Below are 12,133 nucleotides of genomic sequence, written 5' to 3'. Positions count from 1 at the left end.
CCCACGCTGAAGCTAGAGTGAGAAGGCAGAAAGCCCGCTGGGGTGACTGAAGCCCTTCACTCTAGATGAATCACACCTCTAAGTGGCCCCCTACCCACCCTGCATGGCAGGATGTCGCCCCTTCCGAGCGGGGACCAGAGGAGGCTGTCAGCTCCCGAGGTCTGAGCTTGACAGGGGCTTGGGGGGAGGTGGGGAGGGGGTCCGCGCTCAGGGACAGCCTGGGGTGAGCCTTGGCTCTGGATCAGATGGAAGCTCAAGGCTAGGAACCCGACCCCGCCGCTCTCCGGCGCCAGGCAACACCTTTGGCGTCTCTGAGCCTCGTTTTCCACATTTGGGAGAAAAGCTGCCCTGAGCTGGACCAGTCGGACTCTCTGGGGCTTGGAACTGGGATTCACAAAAACCTAGGGAAGCTGAGGACTTGGGGTCTGAGGGCACTATCCTGAGGCAGCGTCATAGAGCCCATGAACACAGAAAGCAGAGAAAACTGGTGTGTACAGGAGGCCTTGGTGCCCCCAGGGAAGTGAGGGGGATGCAGTCTGAGTTATTGATGGGTTTTCCCAAGCCAAACCTTCCCTCTGCTGCATTTCCTGGCCTGGACTTCACTGAGACACTCCATATCCTTACAAATTCCCCTCTTTTTTCTCAGTCTGTTTGAGAGGATTTTAATTGTATAGTAGATGGTGTTTCCAAAAGCTACAACAATCTCTCTCAACCCACATGCTCATTTGCAATAGGCCCGTGCCACTGTTCCACGTTAGTGAGATCTATTTCCCCTCCCCTGGCCCTGAGGCTGTGATTTAGCCCATGGATGAGGCATCAATGACATTCCGGGGCTTCCAGATCCGAGCATTAAGAAGACCTGGCAGCTTTCACTCGTGCATCCTGAGGGGAGCCAATGACCAGGTAAAAATGTCACTTCCCTGAAATCACCATGCTGTCACTTGAAAAGGCCATGCAGCACGATGCCCATCCAGGCCTCAACTGGTCCAGCCATCTTGGCCCAGCTATGTGAATGAAGAAGCCTTCTTGAATGATCTAGGCCCAGCAGACAACTCATGGATCTGGCCATTGACAACTGAGCTGTTCCCATTGAGCCCTCCCCAAATTGCAGAAGCATGAGCAAACCAAGATTGCTGTTGTCTTAACCATTACGTTTGGGGTAGTTTGCAACAATGGATAACAAACGAATTGTAGCCAAAAGACTACAGTCCTCCCTACCACATCTGTTAGGTTCCTGAGCCAGACAGTGACAGATCCTTTAATGAGGAACACCAATTAGGGTGAGATCCCATGAGCTGAGGAAGCCTCGGGTTCAGGTCCCAGTCTGGTCTTTGACTGTGTGACTCTATTGTTCTAAGTGTCAGAAATGCCATCCTCACCCTACACCCCAGCCAGGTCCTGTGAGCATCCCTCCTGGACCAGCCTGGACTTCATAGAGCAATCTGTCCCAAGCTGAGTTACTCTTCTCCTCCATTCACAGTATCTTTATTCAGCCCCTAATTCATTCAGTGAGCGTTTCCTCTACAAATGGCTAATGACCATAAGAAAATATGCTTAGCCTCATGAGTAATCAGAGAAATGCAAATTAAAGCAAGAATGAGATTCACCTTCCTGTTTATCAGATTGGCAAAATGAAGATTGATAATAACTGCTCTAGACACGAGTAGGATATATTGGGGGTCTCAGGTGCTGGGAAGCCAGCAATTTGGAGGACAATTTAACAGCATCTATTAAAATACAAAATGTCTGTATCTTCCAATTCAGCAATCCCACGTTGGAGTTTGTATCCCAGGGAAATACTTGCACATGTTACACAAAGAGGCACGTGCAAAAGTGTTCTCTGCAGTGTAGTCAATAACAGTGGAACTCTGGAAACGTAGCACACTTCCGTTAACAAGGGCACTGTACCCCCCTCTGGTACACAAGGCCACCATTACCATGGATGGTATTTTATGCCATATTCATTCTGTAGCATAGATGATATACATAGAAGACATACATAAATGACACATAGCACATAAGTACTGATACTGAAAGATCTCTAAGACATATTGTTCAGTGAAAGTGCATCTGCACAGTATGACATTTGTGTAAACACCCTCAGAAGAAATAGAAGTACAAAATTTCAAGCATAAATGAAAAATTTAAGGTGTGAAAACGAACTCAGGAAACTGATAAAACGTGTTTTCTGGGGAGGTTGATGGAACTGAGAGGGCCAAGGGGGCTGTCTGTCTCTCTTATTTTTCTTTTTTATTTATTTTTATTTTTTTATTTTTAATTTTTTTGCGGTACGTGGGCCTCTCACTGTTGTGGCCTCTCCCGTTGCGGAGCACAGGCTCCGGACGCGCAGGCTCAGTGGCCATGGCTCACGGGCCCAGCCGCTCCGCGGCATGTGGGACCTTCCCGGACCGGGGCCCGAACCCGTGTCCCCTGCATCGGCAGGCGGACTCTCAACCACTGTGCCACCAAGGAAGCCCTATTTTTAATAATGGTAATATATTTGGGTGTTTCTTATGTTATAAAACATAATTTTTAAAATTAGTGTTTATGAATACCCATGGGTGCAAGTGAGAAGAAACCAAGCTGAGGGGAGAGCCAGGGCAGGAGTATGAGGCTCAGACTCAGGGGGAACACAGGAGTGGGGAGATCACTGGGCCCAGGATGGTCAAGGAAAGCAGCCTGGAGGAGGGCACCCCCAAAGGCTGTACAATAAAAATAGACTTCTAGAAAAAATGAAATAAACCATAAAGATACACAGAATATATGTTCACATTTTTATGATTAGATTCAACAAGCATAAAACTACTCTGCTAACTGCCATAAAAGTTTCCACACACTTACTCTCAATTTCTATATTCACTGCAGGCCAATAGCCAAAACCCACCTGACCCACCTGACCCAAAAACAGCTCTCTCAGTATCCCCACTCACCACTCCCTAGGAGCTTCTATGTGGGGGGGGCAACAAGGTACCCCAGACTCCAGGCGCTGAATTAACCCAGGGCCCTCACTCTCCCCGCAGCCTTCAGCCCCCAAGTCTTCGACTAGATCCGCAAACCATGAGCCTGTTCAGTGCAATGGGGGTAGGCTCAGGCCTAGGGGTCAGGATCCCTGTGGTCTCCTCCACAGCAGACTTCCTTAAATGCCCAGACTCACTCACCCTACCTGCGGGGCTGAGGGAAACCCCTTCTCAACCCCCAGAACAAGCCATAACTAATTCCTACATTTTAAAATGCATCTTTTCTTAATAGTAAAAAGGAATACATACCCTTGTAAAATTTTGGAAAATACCGAAAAGCACAAAGGAAAAAGTAAGAAATCATTGACCCATGATTCGCTGTGAGTTGTCTGTGACCCAGAGTTATCTGTGTCTAACAAATGGTTCTGTCCTCTCATACAGACATAGTAGATGCCCAAGCTTCTGTGATACCCGCTAGAAGGAGTTGGGCACCCCGCCTTTTAGCCCAACTAGTAGCATTGGGTGTTTACATGTGAGCTAGGAGACTCCCAGAAAAACTCAAAATCAAGCCCACACTTGGGGTTCAGGCATCCAGGCCCACAAAACAGACAGGTATAGGGCTTTGCCATGGTTAATGTTATGTGTCAACTTGGCTAAGCTATGGTACCCGGTTGCTTGCTCAAACACCCATTGAGATGTTGCTATGAAGGTGTTTTTTAGATTTTAAATCATTTAAACCAGTAGGCTTTGAGTAAAGCAGATTACCTTCCTAGTGTGCGTGGCCCTCGTCCAATCAGGTGAAGTTGACGTTTCCCCAAAGATGAAGGAATTCGGCCTCAAGACTCCCACATGGAGACCCTGCCTGATTTTCCAGCCTGCCTGCCCTGCCCTGCAGATTTCAGACTCAAGACTGCAATACAAACTCTCACCTGAATTTCCAACTGCCAGCTCACCTATGGACTTCAGCCTTGCCTCCCTCCCACATCTGCATGAGCCAATTCCTTAAAATGAATTTTTTTTATGTATACATATCCTACTGGCTCCGTTTGTCTAGAACCCCGTGACGAACACAGACAAAGCCAAATGGCAGAGCAGCTCTGAGACCCGTGAGGGTGGGTCACAGCAGGCCAGAGGCTGGAGGGAAAGAGTGGTCTGAATGCGCCACTCTGGCAATCATTTGAACGGTCTCGAACCCACCTCTCTGGTGGCCTGTGGGCACACTCATCCACAACAGACGCTGTCCCACTACACACACCCAGAAGCACCCTGCTGTGGGGCCTCTAATGAGGACTGTTCTCCCTCCCTATTACCCAGCAGACAATTCGCTGGGCCCTGCATAGCCTCTGTCCCCAGGCAGGGGCTAGTGGGGCTGGCGCCTGGCAGGGGTGAAGTTCAAGGCGGCAGATCCATGCACAGCCAGCAGGAGCAGAAGGGTCTTGGCTCAGCAGGAGGAAGAAGGATCTCACTGCTGAGCTTCCACGTAGCAGGGGTAGCCGCACTCTGCTCTGTGGTCAGGGGCTCAGGGGAAATGCATGTGTGGGTCTGTGCAAGCCAGACAGAAGAGACAAGGGCAGGACAAGAGGCCAGCAAAAGCTGGGACTCTGACCAGAGATGACCATGAGAACATGAGCTCCCTGGAATACATGACCTCCCGGAGAGGTCACTGAACCTCCCCTGGGATGCGGGATAATGTGCTTACAGCAACTTGAGCTAAATCTCAAAGGACAGCTGTTGTCACATGGAAAGCGCTATGGGTGGGAGAGGCCAAGGGGAGAGCAGCCCTCCCACAGTTGGGACACAGGCATATTGGCAGCAAAGCAGGGCCCAGAGCGGCTGGTGTCCTCTTTCAGGACTTTCTTAGAGCTTGGATTAAATGTCTCCTTGTTTCTGGCTTATGTCTAGCCTTTGGCACTGCTGATGATTTTCTGTATATCTTGGGAAGATGAAAGGGGGTGAATTAGCAGGTGCAAGTCTTTAGCGGTGATAACCTCCACGTCCCCTAATTTGTCATTTTCAGGGCCTTGTCTTGTTCCAGGCACAGCTGAGGACGGTGGTGAAAAGGAGATCAGGGTGGAAGGAAGTGGATTTTATCCCACATCACTGATCGGCTGGCTCTGGCCCAGGGAGCAAAGCAGAACTGCCAGCCCCCACTGGGCCAGGAAGTTATCAGAGTGTCTGCCCGGAAGGCCATCAACCCCCAGTGTGGAGAGTGGCCAAACAGAGACCAGGGACCCCGACAGGGAGACCAGCTCCCTGGGAATCTGAACTTCTCCAGACTCTTCCATGACCTGGGGGTAATGTAAGGCACACCAACCACAGAGAAGCCTTATCCTCACTTGACAGATGAGAAGCCTGAGGCTCAGAGGGTGAAGCTTTTGGCCAAGGGCAGACAGCTGGTAAGTCATGCAGAAGGACTGGACCCTTACTCCCAATGCAGGCTTGGGGCAAGTTCAGTCAGATACTCCCAAGCTGCCCAGCCACTGGGCCTGACTCTTGGCAGCAAAGGGCTGAATCCAGGACCCATCAACCTCACAGACCACCCACCTTTTATTAAGCTATGTCTCGGGCTCCTGCCCTCTGGGGGACCGACCCACAAGTTACCCCGCAGCAGAAGCAGCCTGGCCCAGGAGAAGAGGAAGGGACCTGTGACGTGGGCTCATCTCACTCTGCAGGCAGAGGTGGGGAGGGGATGGGCCGGTGGTACAGTCAAGGGGCAGCCTTCCTGCAGGGCCCTCACTGGGCCTCTGTCACCAGTAAAGTGGGGATGGGAACTGAGTGACTGTTAAGCTTCCTTCCAGCTCCGATGTTCTCTGCGGAGCAGCATCAGGACCAGAACTCAGGCCACCACCCCTTCCTATCCTTAGAGCCACCCGACTTGTCTCCTGCCTTTGGGGCATGTCCCAGCCAAGCCATTGTCCACTCTGTTCTTTCTACAGTGCCGATGTGACCATGTCACCAGTTCAGCCAGTGCCTGCCTTACCCAGCCCACATGCCCCCTGGCTGGGGCTCTGGCCACTGCTCAGCCTCACCTCAGTGGTCCCCACTGCCCATCCATGACTGACTCCACGCCGAAAGCCTCCCGGTGGTCCCCGAGCCTGTCTCTTTCTCACTCACTCTGGGAGACCCTCCCTCCACCTTGACCGCCCTTCCACTGGCCTCCACACCTCCACCATCAGGCAGGTGAGCTCTGCTCATCCTCCACCATCCCGGGGGCTGGGTGGTATTGGTGACTCCACACTCACTGGCCCTCACAGCCCTTGTCTGATTACTGGTCTGTTCCTGCCATCATGCTGGGACAGCCACTGTGTCTCCTCTCCCTGCGCCCTGCACTTGATAGGTGCTCAATAGCAATTGAATTTGTACCGACTGTCCTCTGCCTTCCTGCCTAGTGCTCTTACAGGAGTCCAGGAAAGGCAGACTTGGGTGGAAACACTCAGAGTCTGCCCGTTGTGTCAGGGCCATCTCAAATCCCTCTGTCTGAGCCTCGTACTCCAAGCCTCCCATGGTCATCCCCATTCCTTTGTCCATTCGACAAACATTTGTTAGGAACCTACTCCGTGCTAGGCACCCACAGTCACGCCAGGCACGGTATCTTGTACATAATGAGTCCTCAATGTTTGTTGACTTTGAATGGGAAGAAACAGAGTGACAATGATTAATATTCCCTCGCATTTCCAGGAAGTGGTGTTCTCCTCCAGTCCTCACAAAGACCCTCCATGGTAGGTGTTATTATTTCACTTGACAGGTACAGCAACTGAGGAGAAAAGGTAGAGAGAGATGTGTCATCCAGGAGGCACTGGAGCAGGACGGACACCATAGACCAGACCCTTTCCCAGGGGACAGCGGCAGCCCGGCCGGCCCCACCCTCGGGATCCTCTCCGTGGGTTTCTGCCCAGCTCAGCCCGTGGCACCTGCCCCTAGGAGGAGCCTACACAGGAGACAGGGGGCAGCTGTGAAACCACAGACATGACATCCAGGAGTCAGGCCCCAAGTGCCACTCAGCACCAGAGCCCGAGCTGTTCGGGAAAATACAAGCCCCACAGCTGTTCTCCAGGCACAAAGTTCAAGGCTCCTTGATGAGCAGGTAAAAACTGTGCCAGAGCTGACTTAATCCCTATTAATCAAACATGATGACTTGTTTTTCTTTGGAGCCAAGTGACAACAGAGCTGATCATAACTCATACTTGGATCTGACCACCCTGAACCAGAATTTGGGAGGAAAAAAAAATAGAGGGAGAGAGAAAGAGAGATCAGAGTAATATCCTACAGAACCAACAGAAAAAATAAAAATTAAAAATGAGCAAAATCTGGGCTTCCCTGGTGGCGCAGTGGTTGAGAGTCCACCTGCTGATGCAGGGGACACGGGTTTGTGCCCCGATCCGGTAAGATCCCACATGCCGCAGAGCAGCTGGGCCCGTGAGCCATGGCCGCTGAGCCTGTGCATCCGGAGCCTGTGCTCCGCAGTGGGAGAGGCGACAACGGTGAGAGACCCATGTACCGCAAAAAAAAAAAAAAAAAAGAGCAAAATCAATGCCTACTCTTTCAGCAATGCTATAAAATTGTGTTCTGAAATTGCATCGCAAAAGCATACTTTGCAGTCTGGGGCTAAATGAGTGTGACCACAGCTAAAATAAGGAGATAGCATCATAAACCTGGGGGACAAGATGTCATCTGGCCATAAAGGGGGCATTCCCCCTCATCTGCTGTGGCAATGGGTCTGAGGAGTCTCAGTCCCAAATGAGAGATGGGGTCTATGTGATGGCCCTGCCAGGCGGGACAGGGAGTATGGACAATGCCCCCTGTGTGGTGCAGCCCCTGCCTTTCCCTCAGACTCTGGACTGAGACGCCATCTTATCTCTTGCCCGGGCTGCTGCACCAGCCACTCTGCTTTCTCCTTAACTTCAGACTTGTGGCTCTAGCGCAAGAACACCCTGCCGCCCAAGCAAGCATTCTAGATTGCAGATCCAACCCTGTCCCTCTTCCACTCAGAGACACATGCAACCTGTGTCCCTAAGAACCCCAGTCCTCCAAAGTCACCCTTTCCTTTCATAACCACACACAATGACCTGATTGTTCCAGCCCATTAGACTTACAGAAAGTCGGACTCTCCCCAACAGTTTTGGTTCCCAGACATGGGGTGTCTTCCACTTTCCTGGTCACCTTTTACTCTAAATTCTACTCCTGTTCAATTCTTGATCCTTCTGTGTTGATCAGAATTCCTTGCACGGTAAGCAACAGAAATACACTTCAAACTAGCTCAGGCATCAGTGAAGATTTATTGAGAGTCCCTTTCTGGGGGCAGAGGCAAAGTGGGTTTCTGGCTGGACTGGAATCAGAGCCTCAAAGGCCACCAGGTCCCTCTCCCCTCCTCTTTTCTCTGCTCCCCTTTCCTTCAGCTTGGCTTTCCCCAGACAACAGTCAACAGCCAAGTCAACGGCTGTGCTCTGCATCTGTCAGTTTCTCCAAAAGAGGAATAGTCTTTCTCTTTGATGCAAAGTTTAAAAATCCCAGGGAAGGACTCTGACTGAGTCAGTTCAGATCAGCCATCCACTCCTGTACCAACCAACTGTGCTCGGTAGGGTGAGGCCCTCTCCTTTGTCCAGCCTGGTTGATTGCATAGGCCAATCCAATCACGTGGCTGAATTAGAACGTGCACTGGGGAGGGTGGGGGCAGGAAGGGAGGAGAATCTTGCCCCCAAGGAGGCAAAAAGTGGCACTTGGAAGGCAAAACAATCTTAGATATTATAAGGGTTTATGGCCCTCCAAAGAACCACAGTACATAAATAGATATACAATACGTCTGTGGTATTAAAATTTCATAGGGGGGAGGGCAATTAGGAAAATATATAAAAAGGGCTCCTTTTGGGTGGAGGGATGATAATGTAAAAAGAAAAAATGGGGGGGCTTCCCTGGTGGCGCAGTGGTTGAGAGTCCGCCTGCCGATGCAGGGGACACGGGTTCGTGCCCCGGTCCGGGAGGATCCCACATGCCGCGGAGCAACTGGACCCGTGAGCCACGGCCGCTGAGCCTGCGCGTCCGGAGCCTGTGTTCCGCAACGGGAGAGGTCACAACAGTGAGAGGCCCGCGTACCGCAAAAAAAAAAAACCAACAAGAAAGAAAAATTGTTGAGAAACACTGGAGCAGAGGACGGAGCATTGCTCAGAGGGACAGGACCGTTCTGGACAAAACAATGTGGAGCACCCTTCCCTCCTGCAGCTGCTGACCCCTCTCCAGCTCTATCCACGCACAGGCACCCGTCCTCATTCCCCAAGCGCCACTGACACAGGCTGCCATGTAGGATGGACTATTTCTGAAGATGGGGGTAGCAGAGAATAATTCCAGCCCCATCGCTCACGTTCACTGACTATTCACACCTCTGGGAAGCCCCTCCAGCCCACCCCTCCTCAGACCCAGCAGTCTTTGTCCCCCCCTTTTTCTCTCCAAGTCCCGGGGACAACCCTCGGCCCAGATCCCAGCCCTTCTACACCGTCACTGACTTAGATGCCAAACTAGGCTAAATGCAGAATTTCCACTGCTTCATTTTACAAAGCAAGCCACCCACCTCCCTTCTAGACCATCCTCAGTTTGCCTTTCATAACCAAAAAGGGCCATAAAGGCATTTTCATAAATAAAAAGGCCCCTCTGCGCCAGTCTGCCCTTAGGAAGAGAAAGCTTATGAATGACGATTTGTATTAGCCTCGTCCAGATCATAGCTGCTGGCAGGGTTTCTTCTGCCACCAGCAGTCTCTGAAAGCAGAGAAAAGTTGTCCAGAGGACAGTTTAGGGGCTCAAAAGTTTTTGTATGTGTCTTATTGTTGTTGCTGTTTGTTTTTAACCCATGACATTTAGGAGGGCCAAGTCCAGACTCTCCTAACCTTCTAGGCTCCCTTAGATTCCCAGAGGTGAGATGAGAATTCCCACACAGCACTCATAAGGGAGGTGCTCCCAGGAGAGACTGGTAAGAGAGGGGGCAATGCAAGACAGAAAAGGGAAAGAAGACCCCCAGCAGTGAGATGCCTGGGAGCCCCAAGTTAATCACATTTGGAGTTGGTTCACCTCCAGGAAAAGGAGCACTAGCCAGTCAATGGCAAAGCATACCTTTGGGGGTTGGGAGATGTAAACCCCTGGGTTCCTGGGGATCAATCCCTACCTTGGTGCAAAATGCAGCTCTAGTTGTCCAAGGGATGCCCTCCTATGAACTTTCCAGGTTGGAGGAGGGCACCGTTTGGAAACACAAGGAAAGCCAGGGAAGCTCACACAGAATGTCCTACCAGGGAAGAATCAAGACTGAGCACCCATGTGCCTGCTCTGTAGACCCTCCTAGAACTAGAGCAGATCTAGCTTCCTTACAGCCTGTCCTTCACTGCCTGACCCTACACTGTCCTCACCCCAGCTAGACACCCAGCCCAGCCAGCTGTGCTTGCCCAGCTCCTTCCTCCTGTTCTCCCCAACTCCTCCATCTGGAGGAAAGACCTCTCCCTTCTCCATCTGTTTAAATCATTCAAGGAGCTCCTGTAGTGCCTTTCCCCCAGAGCGCCCCCACCCCCACCCCACTCCCTGAGCTGTCCCGCACCTCGTATCACAGTTATTCAGGCCCAGATCTCACAGGGTCCACACCCCTTCCCTCTGCTGGCACTCTCTTCACAGGCAATGAGCCTGGCCTCAAGGTCGGAGCCTCCGCTCTCTGCTTTACGGCACCCATTGTGATGGAGATGTTCCAGTAACACGTGCTGAAAACAACTGTTGAACCTCATGATGACTCATCAGCTCTGAGGCTACCCACCCTTCAATCAAAGTCCGACTAAGTGGTTATCTCCTACCAGGAGCCCTCTCTGATCAAGCCCATCTGACTGGGTCCAGTAAAGCCATATCCTGTCTCAGGGGTTTCTACCCTGTCACCTTCAGATGAATGGGGAGATCTGGTCAACTCTTCCTTTGATCTCCCCATAAAAATGCCCCTGCACCATTGGAGCTAGGCTCTGTGCAACAGAGGAGAAAGGGAGGAACAAATAAAAAGAAGTGCCTCCCCTGCATCCCAACCAAGCTGCGTGGAGGCCAGCCTCAACCAAGGGGCCATAAGAGAACAGTCCACATAGAGGAGAATCTAGGGGCTCAGATTTAGGCCCTGAGATTTCAGGGCAGGCCAATGTGGGAGCTGGTACAGTCAGGAAGGGCTGCCTGGAGGAAGCAGGTGGAGGAGAAGAACTGAGGGACAGAAAAGTATCCCAGGCAGAGACCAGAGTAAACAGAGTGTCTAAGGCTCTTGAACTTGGGCTGTACCCACCTCGTCTGCACCCTCCAGGAAAAGCTCAGTGCCTCACTAATCACATTCCTCAAATGCTTTCCCCTCAGATCCTAATAACATTGGAATTGCTGCTTAAGCTTTTAAACGCTGTGCACCAGGCCCACCTGTTAGAAGAGTTCCACAGCCTTCTTCAGTGGTTCCCAGAATCCTCACCTCCTGAGCCCTGACCCAGCCCTAGGCTGGACCTGTCCCCATCTGAGACCAGCACTGCGCAGCCCTGCCCGATATCAGGATCCCTGTGAAATTTACTAAAACATATCAGTGCCTGGGCCCTGCCCCAGCCTGTATCATCAGAAGCTCTGGGTGGGGTCTGGCATTGCCGCATTTGTTGTTGTTGTTCCTTTGTTGTTGTTGGATATATTTTTTTAGCATTTTATTTCAAATTTACAGAAAAGTTGGAAGAATGATCCAAAGTATACCCACATACTCTTTGCCCACATTTACCAATTATTTACATTTTACCTCACTTGTTTTATTGTTCTCTTTCTCTCTATATGTGTATTTGTATGTGTATGTGTGTGTGTATTTCTGAACCCTTTGAAAATAAGTTAAAGATATGGTATCCCTTTAGCCCTAAATATTACTCCCTAAGACCAAGAATTTTCTCTTACCTATGGATAGGGCAGTTATCAAAATCGAGAAGTTGAACACTGACACAGAATTATTATTTAATCTGGCCTCCACGTTCAAATTTCGATCGTCCCAGTGGGCAGTGGTGTGTGGTAAAAGCTCCCCAGACAATTAGAAGATGCCGGCAGGGCTGGGAAGCCTGGTGGGGATGAGAACCGCCCAGCTCACTCTGTGCTCTGGCCAAAACCACAAAGACCCCCGCCTCCCTTTCTCAATTCCTCTCTCCCCAGCGTGGGCAGCT

The sequence above is a fragment of the Hyperoodon ampullatus genome (genome assembly GCF_949752795.1).
Source record: "Hyperoodon ampullatus genome assembly, chromosome: 9".
NCBI classification, from domain to species: Eukaryota; Metazoa; Chordata; class Mammalia; order Artiodactyla; family Ziphiidae; genus Hyperoodon; species Hyperoodon ampullatus.
Note: the sequence above shows the minus strand (reverse complement) of the source record.